Source organism: Cyclopterus lumpus, chromosome 5, assembly GCF_009769545.1.
Source record: "Cyclopterus lumpus isolate fCycLum1 chromosome 5, fCycLum1.pri, whole genome shotgun sequence".
In the NCBI taxonomy this organism is placed as follows: Eukaryota; Metazoa; Chordata; class Actinopteri; order Perciformes; family Cyclopteridae; genus Cyclopterus; species Cyclopterus lumpus.
The window spans coordinates 7,265,941-7,285,293 of NC_046970.1; positions in this window are offsets into that span (position 1 = coordinate 7,265,941).

A 19,353-nucleotide genomic window follows, 5' to 3' on the forward strand; every position below is an offset into this window, starting at 1 on the left:
ATGAGATTTGGATGCAAATGATTTGGAGAGTAACAGCTAATAATGCATGACGTGCATCCATTCTGCTCAAGATAATAAAGTCTCAATCCTCAGATTATATTATCCAAACCGGGATCTCCCCCTCGACACATTTATGTGAGTAAATTTGGACTGTCTGGGAAGAAACGACTTCTCCGTGGAGTTGCAACTTTGGCGGTGAGAACTTAACATTCCAAAGATGTCGCTACATTTCTTTCAGAACAAAAATCGCTCACTGAAGAGTAATGCTCAATATTTTCTGCGCCAGGAGATTATGTATTTGGTCGTGTGCGTGCGTCAGTGTCTGTCCACGGGTAAACTCAGATAATGTTGAACCCATCAACTTGTGCTTGAGTCCTGAGGTGCGTTTGGCGAAAAACAGCGAACAGCTAAATGGAACTAAACACACAGCAGGACTAACCGTTTTGTTCAAAGGTATAGCGTTAAATAAGCAACCTGAAGTAAAATAAGAGCACATCTTTTACAAGAGACGTACGAGTGAGAAACATCTGCTATGCTTGGAATTGTGGTTTGGATTCATAAAAAACATACACAGCAGTGGACGTTTCCGCACTCTCCTGAATACACGTTTCTACTTTTGATCGTTTTCATCCTGTTACCTGGTAAATTAGGCTTGGAACTTTGGCTGAAGAGGAACCCATGTTTTCCTAATGAGAGATCACGGCTGATGAATGAGCAATTCATGGCCAAGACGGAACATTCCATACATACACATGTCAATTAGAATGAATCTACCTTCCATTATCTTATATACACTGAGATTTCTAATTCATGATTTTATTTTGTGTACTGGTTTACATAGAGCAGCAGCCAGCAGAAATCCAGAGTAAACAGATCAGCTTGGAGCTACCATTCAAATAGTGACGTCTCAGGAAAAGATTTGGGGGTTGATGTGCCATGATGCCCAATATCAGACTATTTATATTAAGATGAAATGGTTGCAATATAAATGGATTGTGCACATGTATGTCAACCCCCACTGTCTCACACCAATTTAATGAAAATAATCCTTGTGGAAAATGTATGTCTGTGGAAATGCCAGATGTGAAAATAGTAGACCTCATCTGCAATTCTTGCGGTACCTCTCTGCCCACGTCTTTCCATGCGTTTCTTTCTACACAATTATGAAAATCCAAGATACAACTGATTTACCTGTTATATTTTAGAGGCAGAAATGTTGTATTGATATTCAATTGAAAAAAAAATCACTTTAACTGTTGATATGTACTATTCAAAATCGTCAAACTATTTTTTTACAATACTTTAATGGGTCAATTAAAGAGTAGTGAGGGAAAACAAATTATCGTAAAAATGCGGGCTATAAAGTGCACCCTTTTATACGCCGCATCTACTAAAAAAAGTAATATTAAATCTTAAACAAGCCGCGCGGGTTATACGCCACTAATTTAGCGGTACCTGACAAACTCAAAACGACCACCGGTAATAAAAATAGCAGCTTATTTCTGGGGATGACAGTTATTTATACAACGTTTTATTACTAAAAGTAATGTTAGAGGAACATTTTAACATATCTTTATTGCTGTTGACAGTATTTTCTGATTTACCGAGCGAAGCAAAGAGATAATCCGTTGAACCCAAAATGTTAAGACATTTTAAACAAGACCTTTGAACCTGGCTTCATCCAATGTTCAGGTTTCTGTTCTGGAAATATATGCACATTTGCGAATGTAATGAGATTATGCCTCATTTTCTAATATGTCAACAGGTGTAGAGAATGTTAATTGTCTTTGCCAAAATAATAACCACTTGGTTACAGAATGGACGGCTGCAAGAAATTGATGTTGATATAAGTAAAAGTTAATTTAAAGTCTGGTATTTTGTGGACCCATCCATTCAACATTTTGTCATTTTCCGAGATGATTGATTTTGTTGTGGTTTTATTTTCTTGGAAGGTCAGTCCCATCTCATAAATTGAGTCTTAATTGTGCATGTGTATTTGTATTGGAATATCATTCATTTCATAGATTTGTCGCGTCGATGTATTCCCTGTTCTGCCAAAAAATCAACTCCTGTCACATGACGCGCAGAGTTAAAAAACATTCAAAGCTGTATCAAGTGTCACACACTTTTTGTTAAAGTGCAGAAATGAAAATAGAAACGTCTGGCATCGGAGTATACACTGAATACAGCCAATTACTTAGTGCCATGAGAACTAATCATCTCTGTCCCATCCTCCCCTCGGAGAGACAGCAGGAGCTGGGGAGCCAGCCGAGCTGTCAGGTGAGCTGCAAAGAAACAAACATGTTTTTGTTGTTATGAACTGTTGATGGAATCTTAACAGTGCACCTAAACTGAAATATTCCTTTTATTTACCTTGATATTAGATCTGAAACTCCCAGCTCAGTCAGCTGCAAGAAAAATGTCTCCTTGCTTGTTAAATGTACACGGCAACCAGCACCATTTTATAGAGCTGCACTTTCTTGCTGTACTTGGTGACCTTTTATAGCAACTTGCCTCTCAGGGTAACCTCAGTTAGCACTTCCTCCAGCAGCAGCGTCCTTCCCTCCCTCGGCTTTTCTGCCGTGCACGTGGTTGTGGGTAGTCGGTGTCGCTTTGTCATTTTACCCAGGCTTTGCCCTGACCATAGCCCCTGAGAATGATTTTATGTCATCCGAGGTAATACGGTGAGCTCGAATGAGAGATGGTCCTCGTGACATAACGACTCTTTGTATTTGTCTCACAATTACCCTGGAAAGTAAACTGACGGGGAAGATACTGTGTGCATGTGAATGCCAAGTCCGAAAATTGCCGATGGGTCAATTGATGTGAAACATAGAAATCACTCGGTGGGGAAAAAAACAAAAAAAACATGGAGAATTAGAAACAAACTTTTCAGTTCCCTTCAGATCTTTTGAGCATTTTAGACTCTTTCAGCTCATTGTTTTGGCTTTTTTTAATAGCCTGCAACTACTGTTCCTCCCGTCTCATACCTCTACCAGCTCAAACGTTATATGCAAAGTGGTAATTGGTTGAAAAACAACACAGGGTTAGGACAGAAATTGTGAAAGCTCTTTTTAAAAGAATGATGAACTTTTTTTGCAGAGAAACAAACAAAACCGGTGTATAATCACTAAGTCTCATTGATAGATTGTGTACACTGACATTCAAAGTTCAACCTGGGTCGCAGACGACTTTTCAATAACTAAAACGGTCTTATCAATGTATATGTCTGCTCTCTTCTTTCAAGACAAATAGTCATAATTCTATATAACTGTTTTGCAATTTACTGTGCGGATTTCCTGCGGTTTCCTTTAGTGGCAGTTTTTTTGTGTTCGATTATGTTACCTTTTGATAAAAGCTTACACAACTTAATATATAACAGCTTGTAACATCACAGGAGCATTTAACCGCTGCTTTGTGTAACGGGGAGGGGAAACTAAATCACGAAGCTGCGCTCTGATAATTAGTTCCCCGAGCTATACTGTTTTCGTATGCTGCGTTAGAAATTGAATCCGATGATATCGCTCACAAAGCCCTGTAAGGTGGCACTAGAGCAATTTACCGTCAATAAGGCCATATGCAATATAATGATTAGGGAAGAAGAGCAGCAGCTCTCGGTGTACGTTTGACAACTTGAAGACAATTTAAGTGTCAAGAAATTAAGAACCGCAAACTCGTGGAGAGGATGGATGGACGGATGGATGCGGCCACGCTGCTGATGACTTTGAGCCGTGCTGTGATGAATTTGACTTTGACTTTTGAAAAAACTAAGGACGTAGAGATTTTTTTTTTTTTCTCAAAGGATTACTGTGCACTATAATCGAAGGCGAGGAAATTGAGTTTCGTGGGCGGCTATAAATATCTGCTGATAGCAAACGATACGCCTGGAGAAACGCACAGCAGCAATCTGGGAAGATGCTACAGCGGCGCTCGTCTCCCCCCCACCCCCACCTGCAGGAAATGATCTCTTTTAATGTGGCTGATAAAAGATGACTTCGCCTCATCATAAGTTTGTTCAATATGTTTTCACATATTGTACGGGCGGCTGAAATGACACGTTGAGCATTTTATAAATCAGACTGAGAAGGGATACACAGCCAGGAAAGGTTAACTGTGAAACGGGGACAAGGTAATAACACACTGTCATGTTGACTGCACTCTGTCTTTCTCATCTTCAGTGCTCGGTTGAAACAAATATTATCTGTGCTAGTAGCCCTGTGCCGCGGGAGATGAGCCTGACCACGAAGCCCTGAATCTCTTTCTTGACCCGAAACTTGGCGTTTAACTGTGTTCCGATGGCCCAGTTATGTCTACAAGTTATCCGCAAGCGTGTCATGTCCATGTGGGACTGCATGCTGCATGTTCACTTGACAATTTCAATAACTTCCGTTTCCGCCTCCGTATGGAATACTCTTTTAATGTCGTTTTCCTCCTCCACACTCTCAATCCGGGCCTTTCCCACTCAAATAATTCCCATCATCCAGCGAAAACTAGTGTTTGCTTTGATGTACGTTTATTTATTCCGTAGATTTTCTTGGAATTTGCCTCCGTGTTGGGAAATAAGCATGTACAAATGTATGTATTTGCAACTTTTTTTGTTTAGTCGTGTATTGCAATAATCATGTATTGTTACAAAATCCCAATGGCACACCTGGAATGGCCTCATGGCACAAACGTCACGACCAGGGTGTGGTGGGGCAAAGACTAAGGCGCAGAGGAACAGACAGGAGTCAAAGCAACAATTTCTTTACTTTGCAAGAGTCTACAAAACAAGGAGGAAAAACAGGGACTCAAAAAACACTCGAGAACTCAGGCTTGAACACGATGCAAACACAGTGAATTACACAGACAATCTGGCAGGGGCCCAGGGAAAGCAGGGGAGTGTATATATGAGGGGAAACCACAGGTGTAGGGCATGAACAATCAGGAAACACACACTGGAGGCAGGGGAGTGGCTGAGTGAAAGGAGTCAAAACAATCAAGAGACACTGGGAAGCACACACACACACACACACACACACACACACACACACACACACACACACACACACACACACACACACACACACACGGGAAGCACTCAGGGTGTTACAACCAGTGTGTATAGTATACCTTCAGCAGCTGGCATGGCATATACCTAATGCTAGTTAATGATGTGCTGACATACTCTGCTACTGGTTTCGCTCCACAGGTTTTTAGGAGAAATGTAATGTTTTAGAAACGTATGTAACTCCTTCCAAACCTCTCTGGTTAATATGCAACGTTTAAGCAGGACTCGCTCCAAATCCACTAAACCGGCATAAAAATTAAGAACATTTGAAACAACTGCATGAAGAGTCTACGGTGCCGAGCCAGATAGTCGCTGGACCCTGGTACCTGCTGGCTGATGCTGCACTATGTTAGGCCAGTCTGCGTTTCAAGATGCCGGACTTAGCAACGGACCGACCGACATTGCCATCCCGAGACTACTAGCGTGGCTATCAAACTAATAACTGGAATATAGCACCGCAGTTGAGTCCTATTAATATACCAAAAGCAGCCACAATCTCTAATCTCAAATATTCGGCACTATTTGAGTGGCAAAGTGAATGCCTCTAATGTGTTGTGAAATTTGTAACAGATCTTTTAAAGCTTAGCAGTGTTTACTGTCCCCTCTGTCTGTTTTAAATTCTGCCAAAAATGCTGCCAGCAGCGATAAGGGCTGAACTAAACTACATTAGGGCAGGCTCCTGTGCAGCAACACCATCTGTCTGTCTCTATCGCTCTCACACACATGTCTTTCTCCTGCACAGAGGTGCTGCTGTCTCTTCCTCTTTTCACTAACTTCCCCCCTTCGCCGAAAGGCAGATGCCCAAAATCAATTGCATTCAATCAATTTATATCAGCTCAAGTCAACACGGCGGAAAGGAAAAGGAGGGACGTGCGCGGCTCACGCCAGTCCTAAGCAGCTGCAATGCTCTGCCCATCGATAACACAACTGATAGACATCAAGTACAATGAAAGGGCACAGAAAATAAACATTTCTGTTGAATCATAGATAACAGGATGCTCCATTCTCCCGAACGGCACAGGCAATTCAAATCAGACCATTATGTATCGTATCACTTCCGCTAGCAGCAGCTGCTGTCCTATAAGTGAACCCCACTGCAGTGACAGTATAATTTCAACGCACACCCAGGAGGAATTGCATGTGATACCCCGTAAGGAAGGGGAGACGGGGGCAACTCACTGGGGAGAACTCAGACTTACTGGGAATTTGTTTTCACCCAGAGAATTAGTTTTTTATTTTGGCACTTAACAAGTTAGAGCAGCCACAAATGCAGCGTGGAGGTCTCCTCTATTTCTTTCCACTTACGGAAATTGGAAAAGCTCTTTTGACAGTATATATACATATATACATATATATATATATATATACATATATACATATATATATATATATATATATATATATATATATATATATATATATATATATATATATATATATATATATATATATACATATATATATACATACATATATATATATACACACACATACATATATATATATATATATATATATATACACATATATATATATACATATATACATATGTATATATGTGTATGTATGGGTATATATATATATATATTGTGATGTTATGAGAGGAAGTGTCATCAATGGGAGATACATCCCCTCCCAGTGGTTGCAGCAGAGACTAAAACCCATCATGGCAGCTGGTTAATGAACTCCAATTCCCATAGTCAGCAGGGCAGCCGGGGCCAAGGCTGCTGCCCAGCTGAAAGAGAGCAGCTGATTACCCTGGAGGAGCTGGCATGAGAGAGAACAAAGGACAGGAGCAGACGGGATGAAAGAGTGTTTATGTTACGTTGAAGACAATGAACCAGAAGAGAACTCTGAATACTTGTGTTTTCTGCCGTAGTTTTGCTATATACAGAATCTTTAGTTAGAAACCACTGCTTGTCGCCTTGATGTGTGCACCCACGCATCACAAGCCGATCTCGACCTCTCAAGACATTACAATATGTAAAATTATAGTTTCAATTGTCCATATCTGCAGAGCGTATACAAAAGTATATTTATACTTAACTCTGTCACTTTCTGTCTCCGTTTATTTGCAAGGCTAGATAAATCAATAGAGTACCGGCTTGTAATTGTTTTTATGGTGTATTATTATTAATAAAGCATACACTTAAATAAGAAGGACTTACAATGAATGAAAGGAAAGACACTTGCAAACTATGTAGAAAGTAGGACCGGCAGCTGCAGCGCTGTTTGTGTGGCCACCACTCGCTTGAAGGACGCCTCACACAGACAGTGTGCCCGGGCGGTTAAGGCAACAAAACTACTTAGTTAATGTTGGTACAAAGATCGGCAAGATAAAATAACATACCAACGTAACTCAACAATGTAACGATGCACCGTAACAATGCAATGTAACTAGCTTAAATTACTTAAAAACTCCTTTAGCGAGTTTCTTACGTAAAAGATGCAACAACTTTCCGAGTGTAGATATGTTCAAACTTATTTTTATGCAGTACATTTCCGTGTAACCTTTAGTCACGGCGCTCCATAAACGTCACTTGAATTGCTCTTACCGAAATGCAACAAAACATTCCACATTAGACAAATCTGGGGTTTACAGTCCCATAAAAGGCAAACAAATGTCCCTGTGTGTATCTGTGCATTGGTTTTCAATGAGCCAATGTTGTGGACAGGGATGAAGGTATTATTCCCTTTAATGATTTTGTCCATCAAAAAGTAGTATAGAATTCCCAAACTTCTCCCAGAAAAATAGAGGGAGAGATTCCTATATATGACTCACCTGCTCATAATGTTGAATCATTTGAAAATGTAGTAAAATATGCTTATCACAGCAAGCCCTATAACAATGTGACGCTAAGAAGCGAGTCTAAATTAAGTCAGAACACCGGTTCCTTTTCAAATTGACGAGTGTTACAGAAAGCAAACTGTGTTTGCCTTTTAAAATATTCAGTCATAATGTATTGGCAAACAGCTGACGCAAGTATTTGCTCTGGGATATCAGGCTGGAATAGGAGCAGCATCTTCCCCTCGTGGGAGGGAGAAATTCAATTTAAGGATTTGGAGGAAATCCTGTCGGGTGAACTGTGTCTGCTCCAGTTGCAAATGCAGTGTTCTCCAGCCTCCTATTGTTTCCCTCTGGGCTATGTGTGTGTCAGTGTGAGTGTGTGTCTATTTCTCAGCGGCTGTGAGGTGAGGGGGCGGGTTATAAAACCAACTTCCCAAGACCTTCAGAACCGTAAAGAAAACTGAAAGTACCAACTGCTCAATTTTTCATTTCATGGAAATTAGGGATCATGTTTTTCTCTTTTGTTGTGCACCAATCGATGACCACAAAGCTGTTGAATATTTCCATTTTATTCAAACATGTACTAGCAAGCCTGAAAAAAATCCTTTAATGAGCACCATGGAATTATAATAGAATATTTGCAAGCCTATGAATACACTTAAATCTGCAACCTGTACAAGCTACAATAAATACAAACGTAGACCTACTGGTCCCAATCATCTATTTACACTTCCTCCCTACGCAGACTTTCTAGCTCTTTATTCAAAGTCAGTTGCTGTAACTACCGTATACTGATGCAGACGGCTCTACATTGGAGTTAGTTGAAAGCCCAATATTTGTCTTTTCATATTCTGTTAATTAATTCAATACAAATATTGTCATTTCCATTCAGTCACATGAGGGAAACGGGGATGCCGTTAAGAGACTTGGGATGTACACACACACAAACACACACACACACACGTGGCGCAGACCAGTGTGAGCTTCAATTAAAAAATTAAAACACTTCGTACAAATCTCCTTTAGTACAACATGGTTTATTCACCGAACTCAGGCTGGATAAAGGGATGTCTAACCTTGTAAGCTGGAAAGGCTTAAATGAGGAATAAAAAAAAAAAATGGTATTTTGGATAACTCTACATTTAGTTGTAAAAGTGTTATGGTCATTTTGGCTTAAAAATTGGTAAGGGCTATGTTAAAAAAGGGATTTGAGTGCAGAGCGTTTTTGAAAACTACTCTGCATTGTTAGGTTGAAAGGATACAGAATATGTTTCCTTCTATTGAATGGACTTTCATATTGTTTTACCCACATCCATTGAAAGATTGTATTTATGAAAGAATATTCTGAGAAGATTGTAATTTTTTGTGTATTAGGAAACCAGAAACAACCTCAGACATGATGAAGGCAAGATGGGCGAAAAGGTTAGATTTTCGTGTGACTATAAACCCAACTTTGTTTAAACATTTTGTTTTGACATCACAAATTAATTTAAGTTTTAGTTTGATTTTAGTTTTCCAGATTTACTTTCAACTTTTTTTTGTTCGGGCCAGGTTAAATGTCTACTATTATGTACTGCAGCGGAAGAAGAATTGTGTAGGAATGGCCAACAACTATTTTTACACTATTATTACACTACTCTACAACACAAGCACACACACTTAATACAGTACGCACATATGCAACAGTTAACAGTGTCCTTCTGTGTTACACAATGCAAACTATTCAGCTCAAGTGATATAGCTGTAATGTTCACAATTATGCCTACGTAAACGCACCTCTGAATATAACATTTCACACAATGATGCCATATAACAAGGTCTTGCAAACAAGCAGTAAGCAACAGACATAAACATGTTTGTCCACATTTCAGACCAGATTATGGGATCATGAACTCTCATGCTGCCAGTGCCAACATCTAGACGAGATGTGACTGCAGTGTTCCGTATTCCACCCCACATTTACCGCTAGATGCACCCTCCGCTGGCAAGTGATTTAGGGCCATCTTGTGAATAAATTGTTTTTTACAGATGATTGAAGCCCCACAGCGTCACACACTGAGTGTGTGTTGTTGCAGCGCTGTCCATTGTACTGAAACAGACCGCAGGTCAATAGACACACAGACAGACGGAACACAGAACACACTGTGGGTTCCCCACTGTAGCAACCCTGTCTGTCCACTTTAATCTAGGCATGCATAACGATCCAACCATCTTATGTTGAAACGTCTCTGCTGATTCCCAAATGGCCATGCAGGTCTATTTTTTATTTTATTTTTTTAAAGGACTCTTTGGGATGATTGCTAATATCATCTACAATGCTAGAATCCTCAGCACCAAATGCAGCGGGCCCCTGCCTCATCTCTTGAGCGACTACTAGCGTTGGGGTCACCTTCCTGAGACCCATTAGTCACCTGTATTAGCCCTATCAGATTTACAATACCCCTTTTTTCAAGACGTTGATTGAATCTCCATACGTGGACATATGGAGGCTATAAAATTCCTCCATTATGATATCCTATGCACAAACACACCATTGGTGTATAAAGTACCCAAAAGCCATACTTGAGTAAAAGTAAAGATACCTTACTGGAAAATGACCCCAGTAAAAGTCACCTATTAGAATACTACTTGAGTAAAAGTCTTAAAGTATCGGTTATTTTCTGTACGTAAATATCAAAAGTAATTTTCTAATATTAAATGTACTTAAGTATTGAAAGTAAAAGTACAAGTAAATGCTGTTAATAAAAAAAGGGTCAGAATTTTAAAAATTGCGAGAATTCAGTCTCGCTCTTCTTGGGCTGAAGACTAGTCCTGCGATGATAAATAGCATTTCAGCTTCACAGCTGGGATGGATGTTAACAAGTTCATGCGATCTGCTGAACAGGCCAAGTATTCATCCAGTTGTTTGGTGCCGTCTTGTGCTTGAGACGACTGCAGGGCAGAGAAGAAGTCATCTTCATCAGATGAACTGGACCTGGTGGCATTACCTAGCTGCAGAGAGGGTTCTTGAATGTGCTGCTTAATGTAGTCCATTCCTGAAATATATAGTGAGGGTGAAACTATAAATGATAGGATTAATACAGCTTTCTAACATGTCATGACCCCAACCTAAGATTTTGTACTACATAGTTTTTTAATTTGAAGTTTATACCTTTTTAGTTTCATGCACTGTCCATGCATCCATTATTGATTTGTGGATTTGCCAATATTACAAAGAGTCAACATGTACACCCATACACTTATTTTTCACTATCCCCATGTTGTCTTATCCATTCTGATTGCGGCATCATCCTTTGTCCTTTGTAAGGGTTACAAGTACTGGAACTCACAAGCAGATAGACAAGCGAAACACCTTTTACTTAGTTTCAGGCAGGCTCACAACCGGGAGGTCAGTCAAAACAGGCAAACAAATCCGAGAAAGAGCAGGCAAAATCCAGGGTCGACGGGACAGACGAAACAGGGTCAGAACAGGTAGATCAGGCATAGGACACAGGTATTTTATTTTATTCATTTATTTTTCAGGGACAATGCACACTAATCAACAGTAGGACTGTAAGTGAGCCAGAGAGGCTAATTTCCATCTGCTGTCCCCAGCCAGATGTTTGTAAGGCAGCCTATGCTGGAGAGTTTGGCACTATCTGACAATCTGGCAGAGGACAAGTGCAAGTGACCTAAGTAGTGAGGGACTAAGTAGTGAGGGACTAATGAGGAAATAAATGGGCAACAGGTGAAACGGGCGTGAGGATCCGGTGAAGGGAATGAGGGATGATCAGGTGACACAGGGAAGACACATACACAAGAAGCACATAGGGAAGGTGAAGGTGATTCGACACAGGAGGAAACAATCAGGGACAGGGCAGACAATCACAGGGACAGGACGTTCAGGGAAGCAGAGGACACAAGAGACAAGGGCTTCAAAATAAAACAGGAAACGAGACAAAAAAAACAGACCTTGACAGTCCAAGTTGTTTCGGAATTTCGGAAGAATCGCAGCTGCAATCAACTCAGGTTCTTCTGACATGTGGCAAAAATTATTCTTTATTCCCACCTGTAGAGCATCCACCAAAGGCTTGCAGTACTTCAATGGCAACTTGACTCTGTCAAGTTTGGTGGTCAGCAGGTTAAATGTTGGAAGTAGCCACCCAATCTGGACATTTGCCTCTGCTTGCAAGATGTTGGTTGCCTGGGCGACTGGGCTCATGACACTCTGTATGCGAGTTCAGCTGGATTGAACCTGTGATGAAAACAAAAACAACAAGACCGTTTTATAACACTATATAACCATTTCATCAGATTCAACAAAAAAATGCTGGATGAGTAATTAACTAAAATGGATCAATATGAAACAGTTATTAGTGCCCAAGAAAGGGTGGGGAAACACATCCACAGATCTAGAAACATGCAAGACATTATGTTCAATTATGATGAAATAATAAAACAAACTGTCAATCCTATGGTGTAGTGGCTAGCTAACATTAGCTACGTTAAGTTAGCTAATGTTAGTGTTAGTGCTGCAATGATTATAGCTAAGATGACTCAAATCAACAAAACTCACATCTGTCAACACTTCCTCAACTCACTGACTCGGTAGCGATCTGTCTACTACACAAATTGTCTCATTTGATTTACGATAGCTAGCGAACGTTAGCCTAACATACACCATGTATTATTAGAAGATCAGACACCTGTTTTCCCCCCCTCCCCCGCCAAAGATATACTCTAATCCTGTGAGAAACACTGCTAGATATTGTCACAGGTTCATGCTAATTATCATAACTAAACATTAATGTTGCGGCTCATGAGATTAATCTTAATTTACCTGTGTTTCCTGAGGTTGGATGGGGAGTTTTTGAATGCCAATAGTTCAGTAGCTTTGGGTAAGCATAAGAGGCACTTCATCCAGTACGAAGAATCTTTCACTTCCAAATATGTCCACGGGTGTTCGATTCTATTTCTGCTTCTATCATGAAATCAATCATCTAACTTATTTATGTATTTGTTTGTTCGCTAGCATCCTGGGCGTCACTGGGAATAAAAAAAATGCGGCTTTGAGAGCACTTGTTTGCAATTGCTCAATAACATGACTAACCAATGATTTAACTTGCAAGCTAGGACCACTGATTTGCCAAATCTGCTTGCTTGGAGTCTGTGTTCCACCACAGTTCCTGACGTTCGTCTCATGATTCATTTTTTTTCTAAAGATAGATTTGATTTTGTAGCGAGTAACGAAGTTTTCAGGGAAAAAGGATCAGAGTAAAAGTATCAGTTTTCTTTGCAAAATGCAAAAGTAAAAGTGAAAGTCAACAGAAATATAAATAGTAAAGTAAAGTACAACTATCCAAGAAAACGACTTAAGTACAGTACTGCAACCTCCGGTATTGAAAAGTGGAGCTAATACGGAAGTGTCCTAAACTTGCATTCTCTCTACTGGCCACTTGCAACTCTTGTTGCAAAAATAAGTCAGATTGTATAGAAGACTCTCACATAATGTAATACTTCAGTAAACATTGTCAACTTGAGTTTATGGTCTCAATCTATAGTTTAAATACAGCATGATGTTCATTTGGTAAATGATGGTCCATTTAAAATGGACGATAAAGCAGGGCGTTGCTACCTATCTTCCAAGATAGTAAGGGTCAAAATGCCTAACTCACGGCTTCAAAACAGCAGTACAAAAACCAATGGGTGACGTCAACTACGTCCACTTCTTATACAGTATTTGCTGCACACCGACTTTGCCAATGCTAAAGTTGCACTTTCGCCTCTCTGGCTAACAGGAAGTGGAATTAGGGTCAAAAGTTGATGCACCCATTGTGTTGGCTTTGTTTTTTTTGTCTGAAAATAAGGGGTTTGTTTAATAAAGTATTTATTAATTTTTCAATTTATAAATTATAGTATTAACACTCGATGGACTGGCGGCCTGTCCAGGGTGTCCCCTGCCTTCGCCCTATGTCAGCTGGGATAGGCTCCAGCGCCCCCGCGACCCTAATGAGGATAAGCGGTATTGAAAATGGATGGATAGTATTAACACTGAAAATAGAAATAACAATAGAAAAAACCCACAAAATCCCTTTCCCAGAGATCCAACACAGACTGACCGAGACCATTATAAGCCTTAACTTACATCTTCAGCATTTACTGCATCTCTGACTAACTGTAGAAAAGATCAAAGTCTTCCTTTAGAATCTAAGAAGCAGACATTCTCTGTTTAAATGTTGGACCTGGAAATACAAGGTACTCTTTAGATCCTGATCCTGGAATTGTGTATGTATGGTTTAGCTGCAGAGGTAAGGAGGAGGTACAGTGCATTTCTTTGTTGTTAGATGAAGTTGAAGAGGAAGATGTGAGTGGGCGAGTCAAGGGTTTAGACAAAGACGTGGGGGATTTAGTAGAAATAGATTCCCTCATGTGCACTGTATAAAAGAGTCAGTATTTAATGTTCCGTATGGAATATTTTATAAGGCACTTAGCTGCTCCACAGTTGCTTTATTCTTCAGAAAACTACAGAGCGCTTTGAATGGAGGTGTTAGCCCGAATGAGGACACATGGCTGAAAAGATCCCTTTTTTACCCTTCTTCTGCTCACTTCTATAAATAAAGCAAAGAGTACAGTACAGTTGTGTGTATTTTGCCGACATAATGTTACACTATATCTTTTGATCTAGTATCCCCTTTATTTAAAATGTACCCATCTGTGAAGGGCCTAGTGCTTCCTTGCCAAAGGATCCCCTCAATATTTAAGAAATTTTACTTTTTTCATGTGAAGACACAAAATACAAACTCACTGACCAAATCAAAAAGGCTGCTGACATTTGACTTCCATTGGTGCCGTCATCTTTGCGATCCTTTCTAACTGTCTCAGAGCTGGTCTTCAGTGAACTAAGAGAACACTCAGGGCTCAACGGGGAATTATTTCCATATTGGACCATTCCGCACAAATTGATGTCCAGGGCCAATGTAGGAAGTGGTGTGTCCTTTGTACGGCGGCGTGGAAAGTCAAGGTGTGGTGGTCTGGAGGTTGGATAGGTGGGAAGCGACTCTGGCTTTCATTTAAGTGAGTCTATATTCTAACACAGACCTGACATGTCTCTTTAACTGTACACACAATCATTCCCCAGCCTGAACCAAGTGTTTTAGTGTGATAAGTTTGTGATGAGATTGTTTTGTATTTTTTAACCAAAAAAGTTTCAAAAATATGATTCATATCACTTTCGTATAATGCTTACAGAAGTGCATAATGCCACGTGGTTAACGTTGTGAAATGATTGGTTAGGTTTAAGCAACAAAACTACTTGGTTTAGGTCAGCAAACACATCATATATTGTGTTCAAATGATGACGCAAAAACATAAAGTTTCAATGTAACTAGCATAAATAAATGACTATTGCCCTTTAGCAGTCTTTCTTACTTCACGTTATATTACACAAGTGAACCTTTACATTTGGTTATACACTACACAAACAACGGTTTCCTGGGTGAAAGTGCTGTTTGTTTGACCGAGCCACTCTTTATTAGAAGACTTTCTATACTTTTTATTATAGCACGTAATTTTTAATAACGGTCGACCTATTGCCAAAACTTTATATTTAACGTATCCGTAATTTGCAGAAATGTACATTGCCAACATCATTTTGTTGGTTACTGGGTTGATATTATAGAACGTGACCATTTTTAAAAATGTGAGCATATGGTGTTAACGTGTCATTGCGGGAAATAAAGGCATAAACAGCTGCTGGGACTTGGGACGTGATTGTGAGAACATAATGGGTGTATTTTTGTAAGATACTTGATTTGTGTACTGAACACACATAAACGTTACTTTTTTTTAATGTATTCTTAATCAAAACAAGTATGGTGGATGTTGTCACTTTAAAAAGGGCTCTCTTAATGGCTAGTGTGAACAGGAGGAATGATTACAGCAAGAAAACTATGTTTCAATGTAAATTTGGACACCTGACTATTGTTTTAAAACTGGGTTGAAAATATGTGAACCATCCTTTTAATCTAACTCGATATATAGCCCCTGAAAGAGTTCAGATTGCATTCCTCATTTTGAAAATACAAGGAGACAAATTGCTTCAGGTGGGTTTGAGGACTTATCAGATACCAAAGACATAGTGGTTTAAAATACTGCGAGTAAGACTCCAACTATCCAGTCTGCCCACAGTCCTCTGCTGCTACCATTGGAGCGACTTCTTTCCCATTTCTTATTCTGGCTGTTATGTCTGCTCGAAAAACATTGACTGGCTTTGGAAGAGACACGGAATGCCAAGAAATACTCAAAACCCTCTCTTCTCGACAAACGGACAGCGAGGTGCCAACGCGAGGCTTTCACAGTCTGTTTTCTTCTCACACTTGTGTTTTCAAAGTAAACTGTTTCACAGGAACTCCAGAAAGGCCTGCGCTCGTGCCGTAGCTCAGCAGGAAATCAACAGAGGAGATGCTGCTGCTGGTCTCGGTCGAAGCGAACGCAGGGACAGGTGGAGGCTGGCTGCCACCCAGTGGCTTCACCACGTTTACCTCGGCCATCTTTATCTATGCATCTCTCACACACACTAAACGTCCTGAGCAATTTAATTGATACCACCTTGAATTCATCTACTTGTGACCGACACACGGAGTCCATTCCAGAGGCCGCAGGGACTGTTTTAAAGAAATCTTGATGGCTAAACTGTTGTTTTACTACTTTTACTCATTAATTATGATTCCTCTACCAACCTGCAATCCGTAGTGAGCTTTAGAGGTGCTGGTAGGTGGATTGTATTACCTATGGACAGAGACTAGACTAAATGTTTCCCAAAGTTGTCAGTCTTTCAAGCTAATCGGCTGCTGGACCTTTTTTTTTACCGTACCGACCGTTATCAGATCGGTATCGATCTTCTCATCTCACTCTCTGCGAGAAAACAGTAAAACCTATTTCCCTAATTGACAAATGATGTCGTTAACGGAAAAGCTATGATGCGCTTGCTAGAACACTTTGCCTCTTGTAGTTTCTCAAGATCTCTCTCAAGATAGCAGCATGTAATTCCCAAACAAATCATTTTCTGAAAGGTATCATTTTTAAATCAAGTTTGGAACTGAAACAGCGTAGAATGAATTCAAAACCCACAATAAACACAGCCTACCTTGGTTAGTAGCCCGCAGTAAATCCACAGATCAATCACTTGAGTTATTGCCCGTCCCAGCGTGAATTAGCTCTGTCAACTCCTCTTCCCAGGGAAGCATGGAGTGTGTCATTTGTGTTGCTAATAAACTCACTGGCCACCAGTTGACCTCAACCAAGGACCTGTCCCACAGTGGAGCACATCACTGCTGACCCTGCATCCGCGGATAAACAGCACTATTTCATTAAAGTGGCCCCGCGCCTGTCAAAACTCTGTGAACCATTACTGGCTTTGTTTGGATTTCGATTTTAACTCTGACGAAACACTTTGTGTGGACATAGCCGGTAGCTACATCATTAAAGAGAACATTAGAGTTGTAAATAATTTCCAAGGCTGTTGAAGGTCAATTTCAAATTGCTTGTGGAGCAACAATCCAATACCTGCATATCGTTCAGGCTCCTTAGCAGTTTAGATGAACATTCGATATCTTCAGAGGAAAGTTTGTGTGCTCATTTAATGTAATGAGCATCTGGAAGTGTAGATCCAGCCAAATATAACAAACATAAGGTAGGTGCATCGTTAAGGGACAATGGTAACATTATCTTTGAGAACCGACAGTCATTTACAGGGGGTTGAGCTCTGAAAAATGCCGGCAGGGAAATAGGAACCCGACGCGCCAGATTGTTTGTTACTCTGAATCATCTGAGAAGCATTCATTGGAAACTGTTTGGAAAAGAGCAGGCACTTTAAAAAGAAACACTTGGCAGGTTGAGCCACATGTCAATCAAAGTCTGAAAAAACAGTGGCCTCTCCGTGGCCCAGTTGACAAGGATGCCTTGTATTTTTTGAATGCAGAGTTCTTACCAAGGTCTGCACTGAGGGGGACGCAAGGCAGCTGACAAACAGTAACTTCAACCATCAACTTCACCGGAAATAAAACTTGAATATTTACAGAATGTCTTGAAGACGTACATTTACATTTACCACAGTTCAGAATTGTGAGGAGACTGTGGACCAGATACCTAGTCTTAGTAATAAAATCAATAGTTAAAAAGAATGTCTCAACTGCCTGAATAACTTGAAGCAAAGGACATAGTCCTTATGTTTTTCATAAGGACTATATGATATTTAATTATCCTTAAATGATGACTTTGTTCTCATATTATACCATGGTCTTGATTCTGATTGGCCGCAGGGTTTCCATTAATTCCTGACATTCTGTTCACCGTTCTAAATGAATGCGCGGGCTAACAACCAGAAATGGTGACAGATATAAAACGGAGACTCCGACACGTTTGTCGCCACGCTTTCCACGATACCTTTTTTTTTTTTTTTTTTTGGCCTCAACAAAACAATCACATGTTCATCCACAGCCTGCGGCAGAATACCTCTTTCTGCAACGTATCGGTGATTTATTGTGTCATTTGACTGTCTCTATGGTCTTTAATAATGAATGAAAATGAAATGAAAAGCACAGCACGCGCGGCGACCACATTGTTAAAAGAATTCTGCAACCACTTGCTTTTATTATGTCAGTTTCTTCACTACGGCGAGTATAAACTAAGCCTCCAAACTTACTGTGACAGATAAGTGATTGTCTCGTTCATCACGTTCGCTATTTGATTTGCTACTTCAGGCTGGGGCCAACAATACACCTTATATATATATATTGATTTGGGGACAATGACATGGCTGGATAGCTAGCTCGTCTTGTTAAATTGTATTTACTGTTTTGTTATAGAAGTTATAGACTTCTATGAGCTAAGAGGACTGTACATTTCTCCCGTTGCTAAGGCATATAAGGTCCATCCTACTCACCGGAGCAGTGAGCACCATTTCCATTTAATAAGAACCGTATGAGGTATTAATGATTGTTCATGGTATTAGCATATGCTCAGGGTTACCATGGAAACTGTATGGAATGGATGGATCCTTGTGAATGCATTGTGAAACACTTTCGATTTTGGTTTTCAAAATGCATAAAAACTGAAATTAAAAAGGTCTTTGTTTTTTTTTCTTTGTGAAAGTGACCATGTTATGTGTTGAATAATAACCTTGAGAAGCATCTTTCAGGGATTAATGGAATCTGCTGAGGTAAACGATACACATTAATTCCTGGTAATGGGTAACAAAGCATTATCCCTTACATATTATGACTTTTTTTATGACTTCTCATAGAACAGATATGGGAGGACATGTTTGAATGTGTAGAAAGTTTTGAACATGAGCAGAAATGTTGCTGAAACACTTATCTTGTGAATAAAATCCAGGGGATGGATTAATGACGATGGAATAATGTATTATGGATGTGAATGGGGCCACATGCACATTTCAAAGACAATCGAGACTCATAATAGGAAGGACGAGTAAATCATGTTGACATGCTAGAGATAACATTAAATAAGAAAAAAC